The sequence below is a fragment of the Phoca vitulina genome, unplaced genomic scaffold (genome assembly GCF_004348235.1).
Source record: "Phoca vitulina isolate PV1807 unplaced genomic scaffold, GSC_HSeal_1.0 scaffold14, whole genome shotgun sequence".
Lineage (NCBI taxonomy): Eukaryota > Metazoa > Chordata > Mammalia > Carnivora > Phocidae > Phoca > Phoca vitulina.
In genome coordinates, this window is record NW_022589717.1 from 32,209,513 (window position 1) to 32,226,853 (window position 17,341).

General features: G+C 38.1%; 1 protein-coding gene across 1 annotated transcript in view; it reads right to left on the reverse strand.

The window, feature by feature from the left end:
• Nucleotides 1-17,341, reverse strand: part of PDGFC (platelet derived growth factor C) — a 199,943-nt gene that overhangs the window by 67,906 nt on the left and 114,696 nt on the right. The window lies entirely within an intron of this gene.

A 17,341-nucleotide genomic window follows, 5' to 3' on the forward strand; every position in this document is an offset into this window, starting at 1 on the left:
GAGGCAGAGGAGAGAGAATCCCAAGAAGACTCGCAGACTCCCCACTGAGCATGGAGCCCGGATGCACGGCTGGCTCCAAGAACCCTGAGATCATGACCTAAGCCGAAATCCAGCGTCGGCCACTTAACCAACTGAGCCACCCAGGCGCCCCTTACTGTTCCTTTTTCAAATCTGTCTCCAATTAGGGACATTTTCAGATCCCATGGGAAGCTCAGATAACTGAGGACACATATACCTCATCCTCAGTGGTGGTTACTGTACTGAATAAAGGACTGGACAAGTAGTATCAATTATATATTCTCAAGTAAACTCAAACCTTATTTTTATTACCAATCATTCTCTTTGACTTAACAGTTCACCCTTTTCAAGGAAGCAACAAGCAGGACTGAAGATGAGTTTTTCCCTCTAACTCTCCCCCACCTGCTTTCTTGAAGAGGAGATTAATGAATTAAGAAGTGGTCTATAACCCCTCTCCTTTCTCACACACAGCCCATCCTGCAAATTGTTAGTTCAAATATTTTTGTCTATTTCCTCTCTTCATACTGAAGTCTCATTATTTTAGGCCCCCATTAACAAATCACGATTATTCCAGTAGCCTCCCCTAAAGCCTCTCTAACCCCTCCTCTCCCCCCTCCTTCCACACACCATTTCTCCAGCCACTGTGAGGTTTTTCTATGTTAAAAGCAGGACTTAATTTCTCATGCCACTTTCATAAAACATACACTGGCATGCAAGCCGCATACACCACATCCAAAACCATCAATGGTTATTTGTTTTCCTCTCTGTCAAATCAGAATCTTGAGTTAAATGTAATACATTTAACTGTGGATTATAGATTGGCATTGTGAAAGTGTGGTTTATTTAAGACTGTCATTGAGAAATGGATTCCTGTTCAAGATACCTGAATGTTCAGATCAGATTTTGTCATCTCGGCTACAGGCCACATTCTAGAGGTGAGTTCATGAAGGTAAATGTCAACTTTTGGTGGCTCTTGGGTGGCCATCTTGCTGACCTTCTTCCAGACTGTTCATTTCTTTTTTTTTTTTTAAAGATTTTATTTATTTATTTGACAGAGAGATAGACAGAAGAGCACAAGCAGAGGGAGTGGCAGAGGGAGAGGGAGAAGCAGGCTCTGCACTGAGCAGGGAATCCGATGCGGGACTCGATCCCAGGACCCTGAGATCATGACCTGAGCTGAAGGTAGAGGCTTAACCATCTGAGCCACCCAGGCGCCCTGTTCATTTCTGTTCGAGCTTCTACACTCAGCATATACAGTGTATTCTTCACAATTTAGCTTTTAATCTCACGTTACCTTGTTTCTTTTAAGCATGGGTAACTCTGGCTAGTTTAGATGGTCCCTGAAAGTAAGGATTATGTTACTGCCCCTGCTCTGTCACTCAGGCCTCCTTACACTTGGTGGAGATTCAGTAAGTACGAATTAAATCTCTGATTACAGGACAGTACACTCACATCACCTAACCTCAGCACAGGCAACTGGAACAAATTAAACTTGAACTTTGCACCAATTGTAAAAGATTGATGACCATAAATTCCTATTACCAGCAAACAATTCTGGGATGGTATTATGTTGTAAACCAGTAACTACTTTATTATCAAAATCATCAAATAGGAAGTAAATTGTTCGTGTGATCATGACTGCATTACCTAGCGATCTGTACTCTTTTACAAAGTGTTATTTTTTTATTTTTATTTAGTTTTATGATGAATGGGAAAGATAGATAATGATGTTCTTCTTGTCTAGCAAGTAATATAACAGCTAATAGAAACAGTGATAAGTCTATTTTTATAGAATACTGTGCCTTAGAGCAAAGATGTGAATCCTATCTCTACTACTTACTAGCTCTGCATATTTGGACAATTTTTTTTATCTTCTCTCAGCCTATAGCCTGTTTTCCCTTTTTTTTTTTTTTTAAGATTTTATTTATTTGAGGGAGTGAGTGAACATGAGTGAGGCGAGGGGCAGAGGGAGAGGGAAAGAATCCCAAGCAGACTTGGCACTGGGCACTGAGCACGGAGCCCGATGTGGGGCTCAATGCAGGGCTCAATCTCAGGATCCTGATATCAGGACCTGAGCCAAAACCAAGAGTTGGAAACTTAACTGACTGAGCCACCCAGGCGCCCCACCTGTTTCCTCTGTAAAACAGGGATGATACTTACTGCATAGAGGGAGGAGTGATGAAAGATTACAGTTCATGTGAGTAACTAATCTAGTTCAGGGCTTGGCAAACAGTAGGTGCTCAATAAATGGTAGCATTTATCCCATGGCACATATCTGCTGGGCTTCTCTTTCGGGAACTGAGAGCATAACGCAGTCTTCATGCAGCCTACAGATTTCTGGTCATCTTCCTCCTTCCCTTCTTTCTTTTCTTTTCTTTATTCCTTCTTTCCTTCCTTCCTCTCTTCTTTCTTTCTTCCCTCCTTTTCCTCTCTTTCCTTCCTTCGCATGCTACATGGAAAACCTTGAGTAGATCTCTGAACCTTCCCTTTTCTCTTCTAAGAAATCCCTCCTATTAAAGTTCTTGAGAAATATAAACAAGTCTCCGAATTTTGCTAAGCTCAAAAGAGGAGCATTATCATTTGCAGCATGATGTCCAACTATTATCAACACTTATTTGGAAGTTCTTAATCTAGACAAATAGTAAGTAAACTGTGATTAGAGAGATTTTTTCTCAAAATACCCTAGGATAACATTCGGTGCAGGCCTCATTTCCACTGAGATTAACCTCAATGCCTCAGCAAAAACAGTGCCTACCACAATCCCATGAAATAATTTTAGAAGCAATAAATTATGACTGGTTCCATTTACACAAATATTTTGATATCATGAACTAGCTTGCTTATTCAAACTGATGGACTGAGATGGAGAGCTACAGATAGAAAGGTCAAGAAGTAGATGATGTTTTTGAAGTTAGAGCGTGGGGTTTCTGGTGAGAAGGGAGTAGGGGGGTTAAATCAGCTGCCATATGGGGAAACGATCTGTGTGTCTCAGCAGACAGGGAGCAAAGCATAGTTGAGATTTGAAAATTTTTTCAAACATTTTTCAAGGGATTGGAAGAGCTATGGGGAATAACTTTTTTGGAGGAAGAAAAATCTTTGGGCAATGAAGTTTTAAATGTATTGTGTATAATGGATAAGTCCTTCATAACTATCAGCAGCATAGTGAGTGAATCAAAAACTTCTTGGTTCCATTACATTTAGGAATTCTTCATGGTCTTAAGTTATTCAGTTAAAAGTTTAAAAATGAAAAAAGAAACAACGGGGCATCTAATAGACTTCCAAGCAGTGAAATTTTTTCTCATATTAAATTTAATATAAAAGGAAGAAGATTCTTAAAGCTCAAAAAGGGGAAGGAATAGTGCTGGGTAATACGTAGGTAATCTGTGACATTACTCACTTAGAAAAGGTGTGGGATGACAAGAGAATGTTCAGGGCCACGTTAAAGTAGTGGCATTTCCAGATAATTGTTTTTACTAAAGTGATTATAATATGGAGTTTATCAGAATTTTAGGAATTTACCATAAAGCCAATGTCAAATTAAAAACTGAATTTTAATTCAAAGAATCATGTATAAATGAACAGTCTGAAAAATACGAAGTGATTTTTTTTTCATAGAAACAGAAAAGTTATAATATTATACTAAACTTTAAATTTTCTAAGAACTTTTATAAAAGCATTACCTGTTAGGATAAAGGTAAAACAAATGTTAGTATCCCCATATACTTGTGAATATTCTAGGGAAACAGATCTTTCAGTGTTGGAAATGACTTGAATCTTCATCTGGAACCCAGTCTCCCATTTTGATTCTAATTTATGAATATAATTATTAGAAAGGCTAAATAAGTTACCAAGGCCATATGGCCAGTGGCAAATGTCAGAGCTGAATCTGAAACATGTCAGGTATTCCAAGGTAATGCTCTTCTTAGTAGATTAAACTATCTCCTATAAATAAGTTGCCAATTCATCCTATCAAAAAAACTAAGTGATCAGTACGCTAATTGGAGCAAAGCACAATTGGAATTTCTCATTTCCCAAACTAGCAGTCCTAACACCGTGTGTACTGAAAAATGCATTCAGGATATTACCTTGATGCACTGAGGACAAATCTCCTTTCTTGTGGTCTCCTCTAGGATATTAATAATGGAATAAAAACATACACCTCTATATATACCAGTAACCTGAACATATCTATTGATAGAAGTTAAGGAAGGTGTATCTTACTCTGGGCAAGAGCATATTTCCATATCTACATAAAGATAAGCATCTCAGCAGATCACCTCCTATTTACCCTGAATGGATGTTCACAAAGGCAAAGTTCACTCCTTGGGGGCAGGAATCTTAGTCTCTTCCTTCCTCCTTGCCCACCTTTGAGTGAGTATCTGTGACTACACAGAGGTCTTGCCAATTGTTTTTAAGCCAGGGGCCAAGCATCCTTTATGACCAACACCGCATCAGTCTACTGGGACTCGTGATTATGCTGTTTTACCTGCAGTAAACACAGAATAGGAGATTATAGTTGTATCATTCCTTCTCCTGAAAAGAGAAGTATAGGTATGACCAACATTGCCAAGGAAACTGGGAAGGTGGTCTTTAACTTTTATTCTGTACCTTCACATATGAATCAGATGCAATGATAAATATCTTTTAAATTTCACTTGGAAAGATTTTGTTAAATATGTTAATCTAACCTTTGTTGATTACATAGCAAAACAGTTAGTTAGACATTTTGGAGTCACTCTGGTAAAAACTTCAGAGGGGAAATCAAATAATAATTAGAAACAATTTCATCAAATAATTAAAAATAAGCCCTAAGTTAGCACCTGCCTGTATTATAAAATGCAGAGGAGACAGCCTATTTAAAGACTGGCTTCTTTAGAAAGTAGGTTGTTCCACAAAGAGAGCTGGGATCTGAACACATTCTAACTGTCCAAGAGAGAAGGCTAAATGAATTGAAGAACGTGTGTTATCTGAAAGTTCACATAGCAAAATAATGTTAATAACTTAATATTGGAGATATATCTGCATAAAGCATGGAATAGCTGAGAAAAGAAAGGCAAGCACAGAATTTTAACAGTATATTTAAGATGTGCACATGTAGAAGTCCTTTGTTGATGACTGGTGCTCTATTGTTCTTGCTTAGTTTTTCCCTTGGGTAAGACTGTATAGATAGGTAACTAGCTAGCTGGCTAGTAATATGGGCACTCCATTGGTCTTAGAAGTTGTCCTGGTTTGGGTGCCTGGGTGGCTCAGATGGTTAAGCGTCTGCCTTCGGCTCAGGTCACGATCCCAGAGTCCTGGGATCGAGTCCCGCATCGGGCTCCCTGCTCAGCGGGGAGCCTGCTTCTCCCTCTGCCTGTCTCTCTCTCTCCCTCTGTGCCTCTCATGAATAAATAAATAAAATCTTAAAAAAAAAAAAAAAAAAGAAGTTGTCCTGGTTTAAGCCACTGTGCCAGATGGACGACTCACACGAGAGCTCTCACCATTACCCCAATGGCAGCAAGACTGCAAGTGAAATTAAGCTGGCATGAAGAATGGCATTCCAATATTCCCAAATCTTCAGAGTGTAAACTGTATAACTCTTTCTAAATCAATGCAAGAAAGTGGTATCTGGACAGTGATCAAGCAGAGAAGGTGGAAAAGGAAGGCAAAGAAGAGAGGGAGGTTTGGGGAGTAGGAGCGGAGAGGAACAGAGGCAGGAAAAAAAAGGTAAAGGGCTAGTGAGAGACAAGGCACGGGGTGAGCCAGACATGAGTTTGGGAGTTACAGGATACATTCTTTCTCCACTTGAAATGTTGATTTTGAACATTTCAAAACATAAAACCAAAACATCTCATTAGCCAAGGGCAGAGTCTCTTGATCTCAGACTTGGTCACGTCCCCACCCTTCATTTTAAGCCCTCTTGGGAATGATTTTTTTTTTTTTTAAAGTTACAAAAGTAATTGCTACAGAGGTCAAAGGATAACAAAACTATAAATTATGGCATTGGGCTGACTGTACTCAAAAGAGTTGCTGGAAAGGGTACTGGCAAAATCTTCACTCTGAAGAGAATTTGACTCTGTGGCCAGAAATGCAGGTAGGAAAAACAGTAAGTGTAGATGTGAAAGCTGCACTTCAACTCCCTGTGGTTCTTCACACTGCGAGTGGAGATTGTTATTTTTCTACCACCAGTATCTCTTCCTCTTTCTGGTGGAAAAAAAGAAACAGTTTTGCTTTCAGGGACCATTTCTCCACCAATCATGGTCCATCTCTTGCTTTGGGATGGGTGTTCAACCCAAATCTTGCCAAGCGCAGTGACACATGATGCTAAGATCCCTCTACATTAATTGGCCCAGGGATAGATAACTTGGTTTAAACCAGACCAATCAAAACTCTCCTGAGAGCTTTTATAGGAAAAGTTCCTGTATCCTTCAAAGGTGGCAAGTGCTAAAATCTTGGCACTTCTGTGGCTTTCTCTCCATTTTATGAAGACAGACTGATTGAAAATGAGGTCAATCACAGGCAGCGAGTCTTTAGAGGCAGAGAAAAAGAGTTGATGGCATCATTCAGAACCTGGATAAAGCCTATCCCTGAAATGTTCAGTAACATAATCCAAATATTTCCTTTTTAAGCTGGTTACTTATTTGTGGTTACTTGAAATTAAAAGAGCCTTACGGTTATACTTCCGTGTTCGAACGCTACTATCTTTCGACTTACACCACTACCTATTAGGGAAACTTTACTTTTATCATGGCACACCTGTCACAGAATTGTAATATTGTTCCTAGACAACGGTGCAATATTCTGTATGATCTGTTCTTCTCAGAGCCCTTGTAAACTTGGCCTAACCCTGGGAGAAAAGAGGAAAGCCATCTGTCTCTTCTCTATAATAAAATGACCATTTAACATTCTAAGTTTTTCCCTGGTTGCATTTAATATGAATATTTCCAATGTCAGCAATGTTGAAATTGGTCATTTTGTTCCTCTCCAAAACTTGTGCCCTGGAGCAAATAAGAAGGTATCTTTGAAGTAAGAAGCATTGGGGTATCTGTAGATTTTCTTTGCACATGTGTTCCTGGGCACACACCCACGCACCCTCCCCACCCACACAGAGCTCTAACAGTGAAGGTGGTTAGCAGAACATACGCTTTCTGTGATTAGACCAATGAGAAAATAATTAGGCAAAATGTAGGTCTGAGAGAATATGTAAACTGTAAAATTTTGTGTAGGAGAAATAACAAAATTCCTCCTAATGATTCCAGTTGCCTTCAAATTCTCCTCCCATCGGTATTCTCTTCCTAAAACAGACCAGTGTATGACCTAGATCTGCAACATACCCCTTAGCTTCCGACACCACAAGAAAGGAAGAACGGAAGTGCAAATCCCTCAGCATACTATTCAAAATTCCCCACAGTTTGAGCCCACCCACGGTACAGCCTCCCCTTATCACACCTCCACCTCCTCACAAGCTCCAGAGAAACTCATGGCTTACAAATTATTCCAGGCTTTTGCTACCTCCAGTCTGACTCTATGTGGAGTGCTCATTCCTCTTTGCTACACTGTTTATTTTATTCTAATTGGCTTTTACGGAGTTCTTTTAGGCATTTGTGAGCCACTGAAGTCTTACCCATGCTTCAGGGCCTCATACACACTGTGTTTCCATACTTCCTGGATTATAATTAATCTTTCTATGCTTAAATGTTTACGTCACTTTTTAGTTAGGATAAGAGCAGACACTACTGTTTGCCTACACAGCTCCCTCCAATGCACCCTCCCCTTGCTCCTTCAAAAAGAAGCGACTTACTTAGGTAACCAACCTGCATGTGCTCTGGCATAGACAGGCCCCTAGAGTAAGTCCTGGGGATGAGTAAGGAAATGCTCGAAGGCGGTCCAGTGCCCCTCCCCCTTGCCAGCAGTCGTGGTAGGCATCTCGCAGAAAGTGGCCAAACCGACATCTGTGCCACCAGGCACACCTTAGCTCTTCTAGTAAGGTTCCCACAGTGTACCTGACTTTCTGGTTTTACCTCTTTTTTCTCTTGCCATCATGAACAGGACTGCAGTTCTGCATTATAGTTCAACACCCAGCTACTTATTCTCAGGACCAGTTCTGCATACTCAGGCTGGGAATTATGTAGGTAAGGAGCTGCATGTGACACCGTTGGGACTCTAAACGCTAAAACTTAAGATCGCTTATGGAACTAGTAACTACTGCTGCCTTTGTCTTTTCTCAATCCTCTTAAGGGCTTCAGGAAAACATTTTGCTTGGAAAATAAAATTCTTATGATACACTTACAGGTCTCTAAAGTCATCATCAGCTGAATAAATATATTGCCTTCCTTTAATTTCAGCTGACACTCTGGTTTCTCTTCAGATAGCATAAATCTTTCGCCTTTTTAATTTCAGCTGTATGGCCATGGAACTAACAAATATTTTTACATAGTTTTCATAAAACAATTATTTCCTTAAAATTTTATTATTCACAGGGGCGTCTGGGTGGCTCAGTCGTTAAGCGTCTGCCTTCGGCTCAGGTCATGATCCCAGGGTCCTGGGATCGAGCCCCGCATCGGGCTCCCTGCTCGGCGGGAAACCTGCTTCTCCCTCTCCCTCTGCCCCTGCTTGTGTTCCTTCTCTTGCTGTGTTGCTCTCTGTCAAATAAATAAATAAAATCTTAAAAAAAAAATTTATCATTCACAGCTTGCACTGGCATTGTAAAATTGACATAAAGAATCTGTACTGTCCTGGAAAGTTATATCTACTAGAGTGAAACAGACAAAAAAAATGAGTATTTGAGTTTTTGAGGTCTGCTGGGCAGGGTTAACTCCCGCATCCCAATTTCTCCATGATAAATTAATAACACTTATTGGGGCGCCTGGGTGGCTCAGTCGTTAAGCGTCTGCCTTCGGCTCAGGTCATGGTCCCAGGGTCCTGGGATCGAGCCCTGCATCGGGCTCCCTGCTCCGCGGGGAGCCTGCTTCTCCCTCTCCCACTCCCCCTGCTTGTGTTTCTGCTCTTGCTAACTCTCTCTCTCTCTGTAAAATAAGTAAATAAAATCTTAAAAAAAAAAATTAATAACACTTATTTATAGACTGCTGCTGGTAAGATACACAGTTAGGGTATGAACTAGAACATGGTCAACACAGCAATCCAAACATAACCAGTTACAGTAATGACTATACTCTGTGTTTACCATTCTGGAGTTGGTGGCATTTTATTTTAATTGCCTATTTACTTGTCTGTCTCTTTACCCAGACAGTGAGCTCCTTGGGGGCATGAGACATCTCCTAATCACCGTGTCCCGCTATTACCTCCCACAGCGCTCAAGAAGTGCTCCTTCAATGTAAGAGTACATAAATGAGCAAATAATGTCACATTAATTCTATCATAAATAGCAGGAAGAGAGGAAAATATCCGAAAGACTTTTTAATTAAAAAAAACTAACAATTTGGGGGCGCTTGGGTGGCATCTGACTCTTGATTTCAGCTCAGGTCACCATCTCAGGGTCCTGGAATGGAGCCCGGCTTCTGGCTCCACACTCAGCCAGGAGTCTGCTGGAGATTTTCTCTCTCTCCCTCCCTCTCGCTCTCCCTCTTCCCCTCCTCCTGCGCACTCTCTCTCTCTCTCAAATAAATACATCTTTTTTAAAAAGCTAACAATTTTGATCATCTTAAATTCTAAATAATTAAAAAAAGAAGCTGTTTATTTCATTTAGCATATTTAGCATTTCTGTCATTAAAATCTTTCCAAATTGGATGGGCTATAATATTTCCTCCAAAAGAAACTCAGTCGTTTTGGTGAAGAAGAGGCACTATTTTAAATTGGGCAGAATGATTAACCTATCTTTTTTCAAATGCTGTCCATTATGGTCCATCTCTTTGTAAAATCTTATATGTAATGAGTAGGCTATTTGCTTTAGAAGAACAAACAAAAAGAACTAAAAGAAAGAAGTTTTCCATTAGAAATGAGTCCTCCTAGGTACACCATTATGTCATTAATGTAAGAGCCACACACACTGACAACACTGAAAGACCTCTCTCTCCCTCTCTCACACACACGCACACACACTCATCTTCCCCTTCCTTATTCCACCTGATACCCTCCACCATACTGCCTGCATATCCTGTCAGTTTGTTAAAACAATAAAATCTAATTTGCATCTGACTTGTTTTGCTCCTTGTAATAATATCAATCTTAAATAGCATAAAAATACAGCTCACTCTTATCATTTTCTTTATGAAAGAAAATTTGTGAGGCCAATAGTGCTATGGGGAAAAAGTGAAACATCTCACCTGAGTCTGTCCTCTTCTAAAGATACACTTAAAATAGTGATTCAGGTTTTCTAGACTCCTCTATGTTTCACACTTGAGAAAATATTTAAAATGGGGCAGTTTAAATTCTTAAAATGCACTTGGGTGGGGACACAATTTGTATTAGTTCTACAGCACTGTGATGGAGAAAAGTCAATGTTGCCATTTAAAAAAAATTAAACTTGAACTTGACGGTACCAAGCCTTGTTAAAGAAAAACTTTATTCTGCTTGCAATAGGCTACATATCAATCATATTGTGGACAAAATTAGAGAAAATCTTCTTGGTACATTAAAACTAAAATTACTGAACAAATGATTGAAAGAAAATAACTGTTTTTAATGAAATACTGAGCTGTCATGAAAATAAGAGAATTCTCTGGAAGACAAATAAATACAAGGAATCAAGATTTCTGTGAGGTAAATATGCTCTGGAATCCTGTGAGGATCTGCTGGGCCCTGGTGTACAAGAGCAGGGGCGCAGGGCTTACTGAGGACAAGAAGCCTGGGGCTGGATCCTAACCCCATCCCTTCCCTCTCACCCCTGCTAGGCACATGTCTCCCTCTGTAAAATGTACCACTCAGTCGTAGACCATAAGGCTATGTCCACAATCTGAAGACTGACTTCTCCGGAGCCATAAGACAGTGGAATGGTATCTTCAAGCTATTGAGAAAAAAATAAACACACAACTTCAAATTCTATATCCAGTCTGACCAACTTCTAAGAATGAAAGTGAAAAAAAGAAATTTTCAAGCACAGAGGAATTTAGTATTTACTGCCAACAGGCTTTCACTTTAAGAGACTTTTAAAGACTGTACTTAAGAAGTAAAATAATTCTACAAAAAAAAGTTCTGAAATGCAAGAAGAAATGGCTAGCACCAAAAGTAGACACATGGGTGTAGCCAAAGCAATACCGCTTATACAAAATAATAAAACAATGTCTTACTCGGGAAGTTAAAAAATACAAAACTAAAATCCTCAGTAACTACACCACAGAGCAATTGGGAGTGGGGGCAGCTGTGGTGAGAACCAAACCAGCCTGGACAATAAGAATGAAATCATCTACCCCACCCAGTTAACTGTTTACAGTAACAAGACATTACTATTTTATGGTCTTCATTATTGCCCAGGCAATACGTTTTACTGTTCATTACGGGAACTGCCATAAAGAGCCATTAACTCCTTCAACTAAAAACAGCAACAGTTCACTACCCAGAACTGCTGAACTCACCACCTGCAAATCCTTGCCTTATTTCAACAGATTCTAAACTATTATATCATGAACCTTTCCCAAACCTCATCAAATCTCCATACTCAAAGATCCATTTGAAATCAAACTTCCAATTCTCAACAAAATCTGGTTTTGCTTTTCCTCCCCAGACACTATTACATCTGTGGAGGTGGCCTTCTCTCTCATCATGGTGAGCAATAAACACAGCTCTGCCTTATCAACCAAGTGTGGTGATATCTGGGGAGTGAGCATTCCACAGCAGTTAACATGTTCTCGGGGAATTTTATATTTTGGGGATGGAGGTAAACACTGACTAGCTTTAGATATTAAGTTAAGTAGGCATTTCTAAGGTAGCCATTTTAAAATGACGTTGATGTATACTTTCTAAATCCACAGAAAAGAAAAATGGAACGAGAAGACAAACTAAATGAATGCAAGAAAGGAAATTGAAGACACAGAAAAAAATGAGGACAAATGACATGTACAAAATAAATGGTAACACTGAATCCAAAATTATATGCAAAATAAGATTCAATGTACTAGATTAAATTCCTAACTAAAATATAAAGATTTTTTACTGAATTTTTTAGTGCTACTCATATTCCTTTAATAAAAGAAAACCAAAAACACATAGACATACATGCTAACATGCACAAAGAAGGACATAGGAAAGTTGAAAAGTAAAAGAATGGAAAGAATGCCAGGCAAACAGTAATCACAATTACCTGATCTAGCTTTATTAATATGAGGCATAAGATGCTTTTTTTAAAAGATTTATTTATTTATTTTAGTGGGGGGAGGGGCAGAGGGAGAGAGAATCCCAAGCGGACTCCTCACTGAACATGGAGCCCGACGCAGGGCAGTCAGGGCCTGAGCCAAAACCAAGAGCCAGTCACTTAACTACTGCGCTACCCAGGTGCCCCAAGGCAGAGTATACTTTGAAGCAAAAACGAAACATTACTAAAGATTAAATGAGGTCAGATCTCTGAACTTGTGTTCACCAATCAACATAATTTAAAAACATATAAAGAGGGGTGCCTGGGTGGCTCAGTCGGTTAAGCATGTGACTTCGGCTCAGGTCAGGCTCTCAGGATCCTGGGATTAAGCCTATCACTGGGCTCCCCACTCAGCGGAGTCTGCTTCTCCCTCTCCCTCTGCCCCTCCCCCTGCTAGTGCTCTCTCTCTTCCTCTCAAATAAATCTTTAAAAAAATTAAAACATAAAAAAAATAACATATAAAACAAAAATAATGATAGGCCTACAAAGTGAAACTGACAAGTGTATTTATCCTCTATTAGGAGAATTTAATACCTCTCTCTCAGTAACTGATACATCAAAAAAAAATCAGGAAAGACCCTGATGCTGTGATCAGCACAAATGTACAAACTGATATAATGGACATATATAGACTTGTACCCCACAACTGAAGAATATACCCTCTTTTCAAGTACATTTGGAAAACTTAAAAATCTGAAGCAAATAAAGCCAAGCCTTAAATTTTAAACAATCACAAACAGGTGATATTTTTTTTCTTACCCAAAATAAAGTGAATTCAGAAATCTATAATAAAAAATGCATTTAAAAACCTTATATATTTATATGGAAAATGAATAATATGCTTCTGTATGGCTATGGCTTAAAAGAAGCGAACAATGGATATTATAAAAATCTTCAAATGGACAAAAATAAAAATTATCAAAATTAGTAGGATGAATGTAAAACAGGATTGAGAAATCAAGCTCACAGCACTGAAAACGCAATAACCTGATATTATGAGCAATCAGAAGTGCCCATCACCTAGAGAACATTCTGGCCAAAATATTTAAACAGGACCTAATTATGAAGACATAGTCAGATAAATTGACACTAAGAGATTCTACAAAGCAAATGGCCTGAACTGTTCAAAAATATCAATATCATAAAAGCCAGGAAAAGGCAAGGCAAGAGTTATAATAAATATAATCAATGATTTGTTACTGAATCAAAACATAATAAGAAAAAAGAAAATAAAGAAATGTTAACATTTTGGGATCAGGGGAAACATTGAAAAACCAACTATATATTAGGTAATAGTTTCATATTAATATTAAATTTCTTGCATGTGAAAAAAGTATTGAAATTACATAAGAAATACCCTTGTTCTTAGGTGATTTATTAAGTATAAAATGTCATTGCATCTGTAACTTATTTTTAAGTGCAGAAATTAAAGGAATAAAAATTTTTCCCAAATGGTAAAATGCCTCTTAGCAAACTAAAAAAGGAAGTACTTGAAATAATAAAGAAAAAACCTCCATTAATCATCATACTCAATATTGGTATATCAACATCAAACCCTTTACCCGCACAGGCCAAATATGGAACAATTTCAACTACAGAGTAAATAATGATAGCACTGGATTACAACACAAAGAATAAGATAAATATCCATGAGTCTATACTGATTAAATTATGGAAGCAAGGAAGAAGGAAGGAAGGAAGGAAGGAAGGAAGGAAGGAAGGAAGGAAAGAGAAGGCACAGATTTTCTTTACTGGAAAATTCCAAATTTTATATATATATAATATATCTGCCCCTTCCAGGAGGTAGAACTTTTTTTTTTAAGATTTTATTTATTTATTTGAGAGAGAGAGCACAAGCAGGGAGGAGGGGCAGAGGCAGAGAGAGAAGCAGGCTCCCCGCTGAGCAGGAAGCCCAACACAGGGCTCAATCCCGGGACCCTGAGATCATGACCCGAGCAGAAGGCAGATGCTTTAACCAACTGAGCCACCCAGGCGCCCCTGGCAGGTGGAATTTAATCACTCTCTCCTTGAATGTGGGCTGGACTTAGTTACATGCCTCCAAGAGGAGCAACTCACCCTCAGTGATCAAGGTTAACATCATCAGTGATAGGTGAGGTATATAGGATATACTTTCCGATATGATCTGAGGAAAAGGGCCTATCATCTATTTGGAATCCTTCCCTAAAATCTGTAACTTCAGTGTAATCATGAGAAAAGATCTGAAAAACCTAAACTGAGAGCCATTCTACAAAATACTTGATGAATACTCTTCAACATTGTCAAGGTCATGAAATACAAGGAAAGAGAGAGCCTGTCACGGATCGGAGGAGACTGAGCACTAAATGCAATAGGCTTATCCTGGAAAGAATCCTAAAACAGATAAAGGACATAAAGTGGAAAACTGCTGACATCTGAATCAAGTCTGTAGTTTAATAGTATTGCATGCATGTCAAGTTTTTAGTTACGCAAATGTAACATGGTTCTGTAAGATGTTAACACTGGAGGAACCTCGGTTAAGAGTATATGGAAACTCTGCACTATCCTTGCAACATTCTGCAAATCTAAAGTTATTCCAAATTTCAAAGTTTATTTTTTTAAAAAAGCAAACTCTAAAATCAGAAAGAAGACAGGGATACCTACTAATACAACCAACAGCTTAATAAGAGATGGAAAAGAAAGAGTAAAGGAACTGAAAGGAAGAAAGAAATCTTTTCCCAAATCATATGATTTTTTGCATAAATCCAAAATAGTTCCCAGAACAATTATTAAAATAAAAGCTTATAGCAAGTTTGCCAGATATGAGATCAATACTAAAAAATCGATTACATTTCTATATACCAGTGATATACAATTAGAAATGTACTTTTCAAGAAGGGATTTTAGCAAATCTATAAAGAATATAGAAATGAATCTAAATAATTATGCTCTGAAAAGAACATTTGAAAAATGTATAGCCAATAAAGAAGACCCTAATAAATGGAGAAACATAAAGTTCTCCAAGATGAAAGTTATTTCTATTAAGATGTCAATTTTCTTCAAAATGATCTATATATACATCCAATGCTACCACAATAAAAATCACAATAGGAGTTTTCAAGAAACTTAACAACCTATTTCTAAAAAATAAAAATAGCAAGGATGCTCCAAAGGAGAAGAAAATGGGGTGAGACTGCCCTATCACATAGCTTCTACATGCTAGGTACTTAAGACAGCATCATTTTGGAACACAGATGGACATAACTGAGCAAAGGAAAAGAACAGAGAGCTCTGGAACAGACCAAATCATATGCAGAAGTCTGATTACGAATAAGCTGACTTTGCACATCACTGGGGGAAAGAGTGACTATTCACTACATGATGCTGGGACACTATTGGATAACCTAATGAAAAACCTCACACCATAGACAAAAATAATAACAGATGAATCAAAGACTTAAATATGAAAAGCAAAATTTAAATAGCCAGTCTTAATAAAAACTGGGCAGAAGACATGAGCAGACATTTCACAGAAAAGGAAATATGAATAGCCAATGATAATATGAAAATTTCTCAACCTCATTAGAAATCCGGAAATACAAATAAAAATTAGTATCGAGGTACAATTTTACACTTATCATACTACCAAAAATTAAAAGAATGATAACCAAAAGGTTGCTGAGAATGTGGTACAACAGAAATTTTTGCATATTGTTGACAGAAGCGTAAATTGGTCACTTTTAAAATCAATTTAACTCTACCTACTAAAGCTGAAAAGATAAATGTGTTAAGACAGCAATATGATTCTTAGGTATAGACTCAAAATTTTTTTCTTGTACTTCTGGACAAGGAGAACAAGCCAAACATTAATCAAGTAAAACAAACAAAAAAGTTAACTCTTTATACAATGGAATGCTATGCATCAAGGAAAACAAAAGATCTAAGCTATCTGCACTGACATGAACTGACTTTAAAACATCATATTGTTCAGTTCACATACAGTATTATCCCACTGACCTAGATTTCAAAACAGGCAGAAAATAACCAATTTACTTTTTATAGGGAAATGTATATGTGGTCAAACAGGAGATGGCAGTAAAAAAACCCAGGACAACAATTTGCAAGGACAAGAAGAAGATGTAATCAGGGAGGAACCAAGGGAAGGGGGCTCAGAAATACTGGAAGTATCACTTTTCTTAAATCGAGTCTAATGCTGAGTGAGCTCAGTCACAAGTTCGGTGAGGCATGCCGGATGATCTTTTAATTTTTTCTTATTTAACTACTAATACACATTACACATATATACATATAACTATGTATGCATACACACATACATATAATGCCTCTCCTATTAAAAAACCCACTAGATATGCAGGTGTTCAGTGGCCCTCTTGGCATTGACCTGCAGGAGCAGGAACCAGGGCAAGTGGCACAAGAAGGGCTAATACTCTGGCTACTGCTGTTGATCTCTCTGACCCAGGAGACTCCTGTCTTTGATTGGCATGCATGAAACTGCGGTAGGGTAATGTGATTCTTTGCACAGAGGGCAAAATCTTAAAGCCTTCATAAGTTTTAACAAGACTACGGACTATTGCATATGAAAAGATACAGGAGGTGTAGGACAGCATGGTAAAACTGTCTACATGGGTGTTAGGAAAAATGGATTGGAGCATTTGTTTAGGTATAAAATATGAATGAGATCTAGGGCCACTACTTTACTTCTCTGATCTGTGTCCTTACGCATAAAATGAAAGGCTGAAAAACACAGTCTCTAAAGACAGATAGGATAGCTTCTAGTTCTCAAAGTTAAAGATTACAGATGCAAGGGAAGAAAAAAATAACATGAAATGCATAGTCACAGAAAGAAGAAATGTGAAAAAAAGTCATTATACAAATGTTAAAGATATAAACTGTGATGACAGCAAGTACAAAGTTTATTTCATCTGTATTGAAATATTTATCTGTAATATACCATAAAGTGAAAATTCTCTTTTAACTTGTATATCAAAGAGAAAACCACCCCACAAAGAAGCTCAAGTAAAATATTTTCATGATATACAA